The 15,492-nt window shown below is 39.0% G+C and overlaps 1 long non-coding RNA gene across 1 annotated transcript; it reads right to left on the bottom strand.

The window, feature by feature from the left end:
• Positions 1–9,242: 9,242 nt before the first annotated feature.
• Positions 9,243–14,909, bottom strand: LOC128824618 (uncharacterized). Its single transcript, XR_008442517.1, has 2 exons — positions 14,830–14,909; positions 9,243–9,394 (listed from the first exon to the last, which is right to left on the bottom strand). It is a non-coding gene; the product is annotated as an uncharacterized LOC128824618 (long non-coding RNA).
• Positions 14,910–15,492: the final 583 nt, after the last annotated feature.

Raw genomic sequence — 15,492 nt, 5'->3', positions numbered from 1 at the left:
AGCCATGGGAGCAAGGGGTAGGCTGGGTTAGGGGCGACCGCACGGGTGCTGCCGACTGGGAGAGCAGCCTGAGGCAGAAGCCTCCGGCTGGCATGATATTCCAGGCAGGACTGAATCTCCATTAGATGAAACTTAAAGAAGAGAACGACCTGGAGTCATTCCCATTTTTGTCCAGGCGCCCCCGAATGACCTCACCAAGGCTGTCCAGGAGCACCCATGTCTGCCCAGGTGCCCCCAACCAACCTAACCAAGGTCGGCCAGGAGCACCCACAGGACAATAACGACGGCTAGCAGTCGTATTATACCATTTGCTGTCCGCAAGGCAAGGCAAGGGGAGGCTGCTGTGTAGCACTGCAGTACCACATCTGCCAGCAGCACCCAGGAGACATACGGTGACAGTGAGCTGAGCGGGCTCCATGCTTGCTGTGGTATGTCGTCTGCACGGGTAACCCAGGAAAAAAGGTGAGAAACGATTTTTTTGCCGTTGCTTTCATGGAGGGAGGGCCTGACGACATGTACCCAGAACCACCCACGACAATGTTTTTGCCCCATCAGGCATTGGGAGCTCAATCCAGAATTCCAATGGGCAGCGGAGACTGCGGGAACAGTGGGATAGCTACCACAGTGCAATGCTCCGAAAGTCGACGCTAGCCTCGGTACTATGGACGCACACCACCGACTTAATGCGCTTAGTGGGGACACACACAATCAACTGTATCAAATCGATTTCTAAAAAATCAACTTCTATTAAATCGACCTAATTTCATAGTGTAGACATACCCTTAATCTTCTTGATCTAGCCCTAGCATTGTACAACTTAAAACTATAAGAATATTAATTAATGTATTTACTATCTTAAAGAATATTTAAGTTTTATAGCTCATCTCCTTTAAAGGTAAAAAAAATATGTAGACCATTAAAGAATCCATTCAAGAAAAAAGGAAGATCAATTTTTATTTACTCAATTTCTAAACATCTAGCAGCCAGGAGAGGGAGTATGAGGTGGAGCAGGAAGGATGAAAAAGATGAAAAATACCTCACAATGGTACGAAGTGACTGGAAGAAATAGGATTCAAAGATGTGCTAAATACAGAAGTGATGTGTAAGGTATTGTAAATTAGATGCCTTTACACTCAGATTCCCTTGCACTCCGCTATACTTACATTTTAAGGAGCTGGAAGAAGATATAAAAGTGTATGTTAAAAGGAGTTTGGAGACAACTTTAACTCTTTACACACTTCTGTTTGGTTTATACATTGCTTGTACTTAGACTCCCTTACATATTGGTGATATGGATACAAGAAGCTTCTTGGGGCGCTAATGTGTAAGATGGTTTAACTTGCATCATCTGAACTTGACCCACAGTCCAGAGGAACACTGACCTCCTCTTCACTGACAATCTCATCTCTTTTTTGCTGCACAGACATTCACACAAACCATTGGTTTATGAGAGCATATTTCAATTAGCTACCGACAATAAACGATTGTTTCAGTTACCTGATCTTTAATGATATATTGTGACAGCATGAATAATTTGTAACACAGTTCTCCTCCCCACCCCTAATGGACAATAAAGGGCATCAGAAAGAATCTATTTGTACAAAGACTCAAAATGGCAGACTATCCTATGTAACATTTCATGGTAAACAACTGGGTCATTACCATATTCAGCCAATGCTATGGCTAAATTTTATTTCGTTTTTCATTTTGAAAAATTGCACAAGCCTCATGGTACAATAGTTTGCAAATAGTTCTGAGAATTACAGGCCCACCCTTTGAAATATCTGAAAGGAAGGACAGTTGTGTAGTTACAGGGCTGGGAGCCAGGACATCTGGGTTCTCTTCCCAGTTGTGCCACAGACTTATTTTGTGACTTGAATGGGTTGCTTAGCTTCTCTGTGCCACATTTTCCTATCTGTGTAAAAAGGGGAGGATAATACATACTTCAGAAGGATAATGTGAGGCTTAATTCATTAATAGTTGTAATACCTAAGATCACTGAACGTAATGTGTCTTATAAATATGAAGTAGTGTTATTTATATGATTGACAGTTGGCTGAAATAACCTCTTAGATCAAAACCTGAGGAATAAAAACAATAGAAAATAATTCTGTTATTCATTTGGAATTATTCTTCAAAAATAGTTTGATGCACTCTGAAGGTGCTTGTTATCTCTACAGAGAATCTGCAGTGAAATCAGTTATTAGCTAAATTAAAAGGCTGACCTCTCTTTTTGCCTCCTCCTTCCACAAACCATTATCTGTATGGCTCTGAAATTTCTTAAGCAAAGTAAGCAATCATGGGATCAGAGGGAAGGTGCTATCATGGATCAGTAGCTGGTTAAAAGATAGGGGGAAAAGTATAGGAATAAGTGATCAATTTTCACAATAAATAGCATGGTCCCCCAAGGATCTGTATTGGGACCTATGCTGTTCGACATATACATACATGATCTGGAAAAGGGGGTGGACAGTGAAGTGACAAAATTTGTAGACAATACAAAATTACTCAAGATTGTTAGGTCCAAAACTGACTGTGAAGAGTTACTAAGGGGGGTCTCATAAAGCTGGGTGACTGGGCTACAAAATGGCAGATGAAATTCAATATTGATAAGTACAAAGTAATTCACACTGGAAAAAATTATCCCAGCTATACATACCTGGGGTCTAAATTAGCAGTTGCCACTCAAGAAAGAGATCTTGGAGCCATCATAGATAGTTCTGTGAAAATAGGTGCTCAGTGTGCAAAGGCAGTCAAAAACACTAACAATATTAGGCACCATTAGGAAAGGGATAGATCAGGGGTTCTCAAACTTCATTGCACCATGGCCCCCTTCTGACAACAAAAATGACTGCACGACCCCAGGAGGGGGGACTGAAGCCTGAGCCCGCCAAAACCCCACTGCCCCGGGTAGAGGGGCCAAAGCATGAGCCCCACTGCTCTGGGCAGGGAGGCCAAAGCTGAAGCTCAAGGGCTTCAGCCCCAGGTAGGGGGCCTGAAACCTGAGCCCTGCTGCCCAGGGCTGAAGCTTCATCTTCGGCTTAAGCCCCAGGCCCCACCAAGTCTAAGCCAGCCCTGGTGATCCCATTCAAAGGGGGTTGTGACCCATTTTGGAGTCCGAACCCACAGTTTGAGAACCACTGGGATAGAAAAGAAGACAGAAAATATCATAATGACACTATATAAATCCATGGTATGCCCAACCTTAAATTCTCCATATAGTTCTGGTCACCCCATCTCAAAAAAAGATATATTAGAACTGAAAAGAAGTACAAAGAAGGGCAACAAAAATTGTTGGGTATGGAAAAGCTTCCATATTAGGAGAGATTAAAAAGACTGGAACTGTTCATCTTAGAAAAGAGGCGACTAAAAGGGGTTATGATAAAGGTCAATGAAATCATGAATGGCATGGAGAAAATGAATATGATGTGTTATTTACCCCTTCACATAACACAAGAACTAGGGGTCACCCAATGAAATTAATAGGCAGCAGGTTTGAAACAAATAAAGGGAAGTATTTCTTCACTACGTTTACAAGCAACCTGTGGAACTCATTGCCATGGGATGTTTGAAGGCCAAAAGTATAACCGGATTAAAAGAAGAATTAGATAAGGTCATGGGGCATAGGTCCATCAATGGCTATTAGTCAAGATGATCAGGTGCAACCCCATGCTTCAGGTGTCCTTAAATCTCTAACATCAAGAACTGGGACTGGATGACAGAGAATGGCTCAGTTGACAATTGTTCTGTTCATTCCCTCCAAAATACTGAGCAATAGCCACTGTTGGAAGACAGGATATGGGGCTAGATGGACCATTGGTCTAACCCAGGATGGCAACTCTTCGGTTCTTATATACAATGGATGATACAGAAGAGACACCCATACATAGTTTCTGATTAAAATCTTTCTGGAAGACAATGAAAGATCAGAATATGGAATACAAACATTTGTGTCATCCTATATCAGGGGACAAAGCATATCTATGATTTAAGCCATTAGGTCTGGGGTTAAGTGGTGTAATGGTTAATCTGGTTCTGGGACAAAAGTGCCTATGCTGGTAATTTAGAAGGAAACACAAACAGAGAAGGGGCTAATTATGAGTATTGTGAAGCAATGGAAGCAGGAAACAGTACAGTTTGTCTGCCTGCTCCATTCCATGATTAGAACCAAAACTACATACTCTCTATACTCAAACATCATGTTAAATAGGCTGTGCATAATGATGGATCTACAGTGAGAGAATTCCTGAGAGAGACAAATTAGATCTTAGATTGTTAATACTTCCTCAATGAGGGAAAACAAAAAACCCACCCTAACTATTCACTTATTTTGCAAGATGTAAACTGTATATTAGGATTCCATCAAACTTTTAAATATTGTAAGATATTATGCCCTCTATGGATTAGATGAACATTTACTTAAACAATTCTTACAGTTTGACAGAATTTGCTCTATTGCTTCCTGAATAGCCACTTGATTTCAAATTATAATAAACTTGACTTTTCATATAAGAGGAATGAGTTGCTTATTATCAAGCCAAGACATTTTGAAGCATTACAAAAAACATTGGCAACCTGTGGGGTTTAGTATAGATGAAAAATAAATATTTTAAAAATATTGTCTAGTATTTAGCATAACTGCTTTCTTTTCTTTTTATTCTCACTGCAAAAGTAAAACAAAAGGAACAAAAATAATCATTGTTATATCAGTTTATTTGCAAAATATTTCAATATATGTTTCTCAGTATTGGCTTGGTTTCTCTGGAAAGACTTGACCTGTTTGAGAGAGAGAGGTGATACAGTGTGACAAACTTAATTAATTGACTTTTAGGAGGAAAAAAGCAGAACAATTTATTCTTCTGCTATATCTCTCATCCTGTACAGAAAGGTCAAAGTTTCAAAATTGAACAATAGTATAACGATTTCTAAAAAAAACATTAAGGGCTACTGTGGCAGGACTGCTATAGTGCTAACTAAAGTCTCTAAAACAAACTTCAAGGCATTTGGTATTAACAACCACCAATGCACAATGGGATCCTAATTCTGTTGTCACTATTCTGATGCTATATGAGCATAAATCTGTTGAAGTCCATGTGCCAGATTCCACTTTTAGATACTCTGTATGTACACCAATGAAAGTCCACAGACGTTAATGGCGTTACTCTGGATTCACACAGATGTAACTCAGAGCAGAATTTGGCCCAGTGGAGTAATTCAGTATGCTGTTGGTCAAGGGGATTAATAGCGCATAGACTCAAAGGACATTTTAGAAAGGTAGGAAGACAAAAAGCTGATGTATAGTAAATTCATCCCATTTTGATTTAGCAGCTGTATGCAACCCTTCAATGAGAGTGGAAGGCAGTCAGCATTTTGCAGGGGGCCGGCAGCACCTCCCAGGCTCTAAGTTTCAACCAAATATTTTGTAATGCCTTTCCAAAATTATTAAAGAATTAGCTAAAGATTATGTAATCGCCTAACAGATGTGTGCTTTAAATCTATTTGGAAAAAGGGATGAGTATTACTGGCCTGGAGAACAGTTTAACATATGTATTTAAAATATCCCTGGATACATTAGGCCTATAAGCTTTACACCATCCATGGAGAAGATACTTGAAACAGAAATTATCCAGAGAGTATAAATGATTTGGAAAGTTATAATATACATCAAGAGAGGCAATATTGATTGTGCAACAAATCCTGCAGAGGGTATTGTGTTAGTAGCAAAAGTATTGGCAGGGAGATGCTATTACTGTATTTTACCAGGACTTTATGAAAGTTTATAAGATAGATTGAATAAAAAGAAACAATCTAACAAAGATTCTCTTGTATTAATTTAGATGGAATAACTGGGTCAAAGGTGTTAACATAACACTGTTTAATGCTGGACAGTGACTGGGTTAAACAAGGTTTGGGATTTGGTATACAGAGACCTCAGGCTGCTTAGTACCATGGTTAACACACCACTAAAAATCCTTTTTAACCTTTTATTAAAGATACAGAAACAAAGGGAAAACCATTAAAGTATTTGAAATGTAACATAAGGTTTTCATTTCAAGAACACTTCTTGTTCCATTTCCCTTTAGCTGGAGAGAGTTTTAGGAAGAAAACCCTCCAGGCTCTTAAATGGTACCAAAGATGGTAATTGTCCTTTTGGGGAAAAGAGAAGAAGTTAGTTGAGATGGGCTAGAGCTGTTGCTGTTAAAGTTCAATCCTATCTCACCTCAGGTGGTAGTTGGGATTCAGCTGGAGCTGGTAGAGGTGGCGATGTTATCTGGGTCCCTCTTTTTGGGCCCTGGGGTCTCAGGAGGCAGTGGGAGTAGCAGCTATATTGGTGAAACTTATTCCAGTAGCCTCCATATGTATTTCTCCTCCATCTGTTCTTTCTTAAGGAACCACAAAGGGAATGGAGGGTGGAATAGCTCATCCCCTCATTATTTTGTCCACCAGCTTGGCCTAATATCCAACACACTTTGGTTAATTAATTTCTGGTTCCACATTTTCTGTTTTTACCAAGCATGATTTCAACATAGTCCTTAAATTATTCAACTTGGCCTTTTTGTTTGGACTAATTTAGTCTTTCTGTTTGGTTCTTTTGCATCTGTTTATAACATTGGCTTACTTTCTGTAAACATTTGTTATTATAGGTTATTTTAACATTTTATGCACTTCCATATTGATCTCACAACTAAATTAAATTTGTAGGGCCAATTTCCCAACAGTTCCCATCTTTGCAGGTCTGGCACAGTAGATACAGTGATCAGAATGTTTAGCCACATCTGTCTCCTGAAATCCATATGTCCAACTCAACAGAAAAACAGCCAAGAAAAAAAAAATCTTATTTTACTGCAATCAGTTTAACAAACTCTTTCCACTTGAATGGATTACATCAGGCTCTAATCTCATTTCTCATAGCAATACTGGATCATCTGGTCAAACTAATGGTTTAATTATGATCTCATACAAGATATAATGTCATCAGCTATCTTCTAAAATTGCTTTTTACTCCCATAGTCTATATTTGTGCTGTAGCTGTGTTTACAATACAATGTGCAGTGATGTGAGCTCAGACAAAATATCCAAAATAAGACTACATCCCTAAGACTTTTATACCTTTCAGATGTATGTATATGAGCCTATAACATCATGGCTTTCACAAATTGATTTAATTCTTCCTTGAGCAAATGATAACTGCGTAAATGACACATTCATACCATATAGCCCTTCTAGTTTCTCCAGGATTATTGGCAGTTATATAGAAGATTCTTGCTGCTAATGAAGAGACAGGTGTCATGGAAATCGGGATATCTTCATGTTGCTTTATACATTTGTGTAGAATATAGCCTGTAATTATTGGAGGTAGTTATGGTAATTTTTGCAAAGTGTAGTAGGATGTGTCAGGCATGAAGTCTGCTCAAGATTTTCTCCTTTTGAACTGTCACTTTCTTTCTGTTGAATTGATAGAAAAAAACAAAATGATTTAGTGTAATTTTCCATATATAGTCTATTGAGGCAAGGTCCATTTTAGGTCCATGGATGGTGCTGGCAGCAAAAACTATCATTTCCTTTTGGCATGGACTTATGGATAAACACTCACTCCCATACTGCTGGACCTCTCAGAAGTGTTGCATATTATCACCCTGGAGATGCTACTGCTGCACCTCAAAAATCTGGCAGTGAAAATGAACATGTGCAGCTCTGGTTCAGATCCTTCCCCTGGGAACAATCTCAGCAGTTTGTAATGGGCATCTGCACCTCCACCTCTAGAGACCTCACTTGTGAAGTTATACAATGCTCTGTCCACATTCTTATTCTCTTCAACATGTATCTACAACCTTTAAGGAGATCAAACAACATTCTGGCTCCAAATACCTCCAGTATGAGGATGGCATGCAACTCTACTTATCTTTCACAGTAAATGCTAACAGTACCACCTCCCAGCTGTCCCAATGCCTAAGCAAAATCAATGTTGGGATCAATAGTAACTGAGGGCATCTAAACCTGATCAAAATGTTAATGGGAAGAGAACATTTCAAAGCACTAAGCAAAACTCTATCATCATCTTCAATCCAGGAGGCCAAAAGAGTTCACAGCCTTTGGATCCTCATGGACTATGTTGCTACTGGATTTTCAAATAGCCACAGCTGCCAGAAACACTTTGTTCCATCTACCACTGGCCAAGAGACTAGGCCCTGTCCTATCATTTACCAACTTGGCTGTATGGATCCAGGTATATGTGACTTTCAGGCTCAACTAATGCAGTGTGCTGCATTTGGAAATAACATCATCATCTCCGGGGGAACACAAAACTTCAATATGGCTCAAAATGCTGCAGCCCAACTATTAAGTAACACACACAATGCAAGTACATCATCCTGGGGCTCCAGATTTACACTTGCCACACAACAAATACCAGACCAAATTCAGAATTCTGGTCCTTCAACACCCTCAAAGGGCTGAATCTAGGCTACTTCAGGGACTCAACTCTTTCTATGTAACTATGACTTTTCATGATAGCTGCATTCCACAGGAGCAAGCGTGAGGCTCTATCCACATATGGGGAATTTGCATCAGTGTAACAACATTGTACAAGCCCTAATATAAAAGTTTTGCACTGATGCAAACAATGTCTTACACTTGCACAGTTTATTTTGGTATGTTACCGGATTACATTGCAGTGGTGTAAACTCTGCACCTATGCAGCATGTCTACATTTAAACCCCATCAATGTCATTACATCAGTGCAAATTTCCTTAATGTAAACCGGCCCTATGAGTCATGAGAGTGGGAGACAGCTTTTTCTGATGGGTGAGCAACAGCTCTGGAAGTGTCTCCCTCAGGAGTTTAGTATAATCACGAATCTCACTGAATTCTGGACAAAACTTAAGATTCCACTCTCCTTCATAGCTTTCCCACAATAATAACTTTAGTAATAAAATATATCTCTTTTCCTTCCCATGTAGGTGAAGGAGAGAACCAAACATCAATATTAATCTGACTACATAGCAGACCCATTTAATTCCATAAAATGCTCAGACACCACAGTAAGGAGCACAATAGAAACGCCCAGATAGATGAGATATGTGTGATACCAGCCCTCAACAGGCCTTTTAAAATTAAGACAGTTAAGGGATTTCTGAAAGGATTCAGTTGCTTGCAGCTTTGTCTCACAATTGGTATTCAAAGAACAGAGCTAATTGGTTTTACTCACCTCCTTTGCCAAAACCCCATTCAGAGGTACTTACGTTTCCCATTTCCGGAATTTTTAGTGGTGGTCTAAGTCAACCCAATAAAGGAGACCAGCTTCAGCAGATTCCAAGGATGGCATTGCTGATTGCTGGGAGTCTGTCTGGCCAAGATGGTGTCCATTTCCCAGGTGGAAATCTGATCCCCGTAACTAGAATGCGGACAACCATCCAGTAAAAGGCCATTTGTTAGTCATACTCTTCTATGGCTGTCTTTTGTGTTAATAAAGTGTTGACTGAAATATGATCAGCAATTCTTTTTACTTAATGTATGATGCATTATGTTTGAAGCACCATATACATTTAAGATAATTTATGAGTGATACTTAATCATAGTAATATTAAGAAACATCAAAACACATTTAATTATTGCACAGAGATGCTGTATTTGTAAATGCATGTAATTCATTCTAATAATGTGGTATACATATGAAAATACTAAAAGCACTTTCATCTTGAGAAATTTTGGGGATTTTTGCATAAAAAAGAACTTTTAGAGCAAGTTGTTGGTGTGGGAGACAAAGTAAAACTGTGAAGTTTCCTTATTCGTTAGCAGCCAGATTGCTCCTTCCTATTTCAGATATCCAAACCCCACAAAAACTGGATTGACACATTATTTTGTGGCACTAGAAGATTTATAACTGCTCCAATTTAGTCAGTGTGAATGCCACCCATCCCTGCTACAGCTACACACAGTATAAGCAAACAGTATCCTATATTTAAGAGGAGGTTTCTGACTTTGAAGACATATGGCAAATCTTCTTGAAGTCAGAAAGAAGAATTGGCATGTAGTACTTGTACCCCTTGCCAGGAAGACAGATTGTACTTTTCTGAGTATACTGACAAATGTCCCTTCTCACTGTGGTTTTTCCCTTTTTATATTACTGTATCATTATTCTTTTCCTTTTGTACTGCACTGTGTAATTTGGATTACTACATTCTTAGGCAATTCTAGAATTCTGTTTTATTTTTGGAATGGTTTAGAAAATGATCAGATGTTAATTATCCTTCACATATATACATTTATCAGTAAAAATATACTTAAAGAGATATTGCCCATTGTGGTTAGACAAGCAATATGAACATTCAAAAGGTAATAAAACAGTACGTACAACCACAAATAAACTGCAACATTTCTTTTTTAAGTTACATTTTTAATGAGATTTCTGAACCTACTCTTGTGGGCTGCCATTTTACATTTGTGATGCTAATGTGTGGGAACCCAATGTTTATAATTAGTAGCTGTTTTCTTTTATAATCTGCTCAAGTAGTCTTTTAACACAGAAGAACTTCTATGAATATTTGCCTTGGGATTTTTATTGTTTCAAGCAGTGCATTTGTTGCTGTAGTATAAATGTAGTCTTATTCTAATAAGGTAGTTGAACGAACAAACCACCTCCTCTCCTCTTCCTAAAAAAAGGAAAACATAAATGGTCACATACTACCTGTGACTGACTATCTTAGTCTACAGCAGAGAAGAATGGGGTGGGGGGGAGATTTGATAGCTGCTTTCAACTACCTGAAAGGGGGTTCCAAAGATGATGGATCTAGACTATTCTCAGTGGTACCAGAACAAGGAGTAATGGTCTCAAGTTGCAGTGGGGAGGTTTAGGTTGGATATTAGGAAAAACTTTTTCACTAGGAGGGTGGTGAAGCACTGGAATGGGTTACTTAGGGAGGTGGTGGAATCTCCTTCCTTAGAAGTTTTTAAGGTCAGGCTTGACAAAGCCCTGGCTGGGATGATTTAGTTGGGAATTGGTCCTGCTTTGAGCAAGGGGTTGGACTAAATAACCTCCTGAGGTCCCTTCCAACCCTGATATTCTATGATTCTACCTCTACATGTTTTTTTTCCCCTAGGGATAGGAAACTCCATGAGTTCTCATTTCCTCTTTCAAAGTGGAGCAGGATTTTCCCTCTGCCCCATACCACCATTGAACTGGCAGGTTGGCTGTGCTCTCTGAACCTGCATATCTTGGGCTGTTCAGGTGTGCAATATCATTTTCATGGAGGCCCACAGCCTCCACACTGCTCACTTGCCTCTTTCTTCCCCAGGGCAGCACAGATCATCTCGCATGAGCTATGTTGTCATGAAATTCCTTGCTGATGTCACAACAAAGCTCTAGTACCACTCCTGCAGTTGTGTAAGTGGGAGTTACTGCTACAACTAGAAAAAGCTTCCAAGGAGATGTCAAGGGAAGCATATTCTGCAGCTCCTTGGCTCTAGCCCCCACAGAGCCATGAAGCCACTGTCCCCAGGTATTTGCCTGGTGGGTCTTACCCATATGCTCAGGGTCTAATTGACCACCATATTTGGGGTCAGGAAGGAATTTTCACCAAGGTCAGAGTGATGTTCTGTGGCCTGCAATGAGCAGGAGGTCAGACTGGATGATCACGATGGTCCCTTCTGACCTTAAAGTATGTGAGTCTATGAGCCCCCAACCTAATCCGTGGGTCCTAATCTGTCATATGATATTTACTATGTATGCAGCCCAAATACTTCTGTCATGGGCAGGATCTTAGCTACAAATTATTTAAAGAGAAGTACCATAACTCCAAAGAGGACATGAAACTTAAAAATGATTGAAATAGTGCTTTGCCTGAAAATTCTGTATGTGCTCAGTGCTTGTTTTTGTCATTTAACTAGTTTACATCTAAAAAGGAGATGGACTGCACAGTCTGTCAGCTTTCACAGTCATTCCACGGGACAACAGTTTCTGATCCTCAAAATTGCTCTTCAGTTTAGAATGTATCCCCACCATCTCTGAGTTGAATTCTGTCATTTTGTAGTTAGTTATACATGAGTATTTCAGATTAGTTATAAATACTATAGGCAATGGATATATAAGTACTAATGGCTCCACGGTGTTTAAATTACGACTTGTTCTCTTGAGAGGGGCAAAATGTACCACTTAACTCCATATGGAAAGGGATTAGTAATTGATACATAATGGTACAAAAAACAAATATAACCATGGAAAAGAATAATCTCCCCCCCTCCCTCGCCCTTGCAGGTATGACTGGGTGAAATTGTATGGCCTGTGTTATAGAGAAGGTCAGGCTTAGATATTCACAGTGGTCCTTCCTGATCCTAAAATCTATTAAACCTGTTTATTTCCTTATACAGCCAGTAATGGAGCAAGTCCCAGTACACAATTTACTTGATTGCCCCTGTTTAAGAGATGTGATGGGACTCAAATTGTACATAAAACAGATTCAAAGGCAGGATTTCTTTTTTATTTAATGAAGAAACCTAATTGAAATTATAGGGATTTCTTGGGGGAAATACTCAGGCCAGTCATTTTTAAATCCTTTTAAAAACCATGATCTTTTGTTTTATAAAAGGTGTTTGAAGTCTTTGAATTTTTACCCCTTGGCCACCTTTCTCATCTAATAGCTTTAAGTGAGTCCTGAGTGGTTTAAATGATTAAACGTCCTTTGGGGGATTTATGATTTGTATTTCTGATTACACAATAAATATAACATCAAGTCATTATTACACAATCAAGATTAAAATGTTTAATCCTCAAAAATTAGTTCATATCATATTAAGTGGTCATGGATTTAAGGCATATCCAAAGGGTAAGATGACATTTAGGGTAAAATGACATTTGTCATTAAACTAATACTTTAAAATACATTGAAGGAGGAGAAGATGAATTGAGTGGTGAGAGGAGGGGAGGGGAGAAAAGGGGAGGAAAGAGAAGAACTGAACATAGGCCAAGAATTAAATCAGAAATATCATTGACCACTTGGACCTCTTTACTTAGGGGTAGACCCTGCTACCCAGTACTCATACTGAGTGGTAGCTTACTACACAAATAGTCCCATGTGCACCATCAACTCATGCTAGTCCTACTAAACTTGGGTGCTACCCATCCTAAGAACTTCAGAACCTGACCCATAAACTTTGCAGAGTAAACTATCACTCAATGCAAGTATGGATGGCAGAATCAGGTTCTCAGAGACATTTGGATGAAAGAGCATAAGAAATGTATTTCTTGAAGTAAATACCTAACTGAATCTTGCCAAAAAATGGGCAAGCTTTCCTTGCTTGAAAGAAATACTACCCTTTGCACAGATTTCCTCTGGGTATGTTTAATAGATCCCAGGTAATTTGCCTAATTTTGGGCTACTTCCATTAGCCTTGTTATTACTTCTCTACGAATCTAACTGGTTTCTGTTATCTGAAACAATATCTTTGGAATCATAGAATATCAGGGCTGGAAGGGCCCTCAGGAAGTCATCTAGTCCAACCCCCCTGCTCAAAGCAGAACCAATCCCAGATAGATTTTTACCCCAGTTCCCTAAATGGCCCCCTCAAGGATTGAGCTGACAACCCTGGGTTTAGCAGCCCAATGCTCAGACCACTGAGCTATCCCATCTCCCATGCCTTCTCTTACTCCAGGGAAAGATTGTAACTTGTCATTGAACACTGTGCAGGGCTTATATATCCCATAAGCAGTCTCTGAAATTTCTGGGAAATCCACAGATATTCAGCAATACATCACTCAGAGCCAGTGTACAGTCTGGCCCTATGTAAATAATACAGATGCTCAGTGACAGACTCTTGATTTGTATTGCTTCACTCAGGCAAAATAAAAATAAAATTAAATTAAGGTACAAAAAGTGAAGGTTAAGCAGACAAAAACTGAGGGTGTGTTTGTCTAAAGAGTTACTAAGGTGCTGAACAGACCAGCCGTGCAGTGCCTACACAGAGCCTAATTCTGCTACCCGAAAGCTGAGTATCACATTGGTCCAGTAGGTCCAAAGAGTACCTTAATTCTCTTTTGCATCATTATTGTTATTATTAATCGTTTGTATTGCAGTAGCACCTAAAAGGCCCCAGTCAAGCATCAGGGACCATTGTGCTGAGCACTCTATGAACACAACAAAAGATTGCCCCTGCTTCAAACATCTTATATTCTATAGCTTCAATCCTAACAAAAACTTCTATTTTACTACTGAAATTTACTACTGGGAGTAATCCCATTGAAGTCACTTGTAGTAGTAAAATTAAGCACGTACATAAGTGTTTGCAGCAACAGGGCCTAAGCAGACATATCCTCTGCTTTTGACTTCAGACTTGTAATACAGCATTAAATTCCACCCTCTCCTCCATTTTTGTTTAACAATGGATTTACTTTTATCTTTATTTTCACTACTCTAAAAGTGGAAGGGTATTTAATTGACAAATGTGACTGCACAAATACAAATTTAGACACTTAAAATACATGTGAACATTTAAAGTATTGTGTGTATTAGATCAATTGCAGTGGATGAGTTAGTACAAAAACTAGGATTATACAATCTGCACTTTGATGCACTTGAATGGATCCTTGCACCTGGGCAGAATTTCATTGAAGAGAAGCTCTGCCTAGGCAAAAAGATGGTGCATATAGATTGGATTGCAGGGTCAGGGCCATTGCCTGGAAAGGAAAAGCATCAAAAATAATTTGATTGAGGTATTTAAGATTGGGAAAGTCACTGTAAAAGTCATGAGTCTCACCTTTTGACTCCTTACGCTAGCAAGAGAACAAGAAAAAAATCAACCAAGCAATGAATTTAGAACAATTTTTGAAAAAAATACCTTCTTTGTATCACATTCTCAGGCTGTGGAATTTGCTGCTGCAGTAGGTCATCAGGTTAAATGCTATGGCTGGATAATTTTATCACTCATAATGGGCCAAATCCTTCTCCTTTAATCCATGCACGTAGTTCTATTGACTTTACTAAAAGTACTTGTTTGCGAGAGACAGCAGGATTTAGCTGAATAGTCGTATGATAGCTGTGCCAGATAAAATAACAAATGTAATCAAGTCTTTTGCTTCAGAGCATACACTGTTTACTTAAGAGGTTAGTAAGGAAGGATTTTTCATTTACCATTTCATAATTAGGTCAGAGCATTTTCAAGCAACAGATACTGACTGCTGCTAGGGGTAAAGGGTCAGAGATGAACCTATTGTCTTCTCCAGTGTTGCAAACCTTTTCCCCAGTGTAACTGTAGTTTATTCTGTAAGTATATATTATAGGACACTTACATGTGGGTATTGACAAAATGAGCAGAAAAGCCACAGAAAAAAATGTGAAATATTTGAACTTGTATTAGTTTTTGAACTCTTCTTAACCAAGCATGCAAATGATTGCCCCTCTCCTCAGCCACAATGTTGTAAATTATACATTAGTGGTATGAATTACAAGCCATGTTTCTGTCTGGACTGAAGTTGGATATCCATTTCTAAGTCTTCCAGAA

The sequence above is a fragment of the Malaclemys terrapin genome, chromosome 1 (assembly GCF_027887155.1).
Source record: "Malaclemys terrapin pileata isolate rMalTer1 chromosome 1, rMalTer1.hap1, whole genome shotgun sequence".
NCBI classification, from domain to species: domain Eukaryota; kingdom Metazoa; phylum Chordata; order Testudines; family Emydidae; genus Malaclemys; species Malaclemys terrapin.
This window is presented reverse-complemented; position numbering and strand designations above follow the sequence as displayed.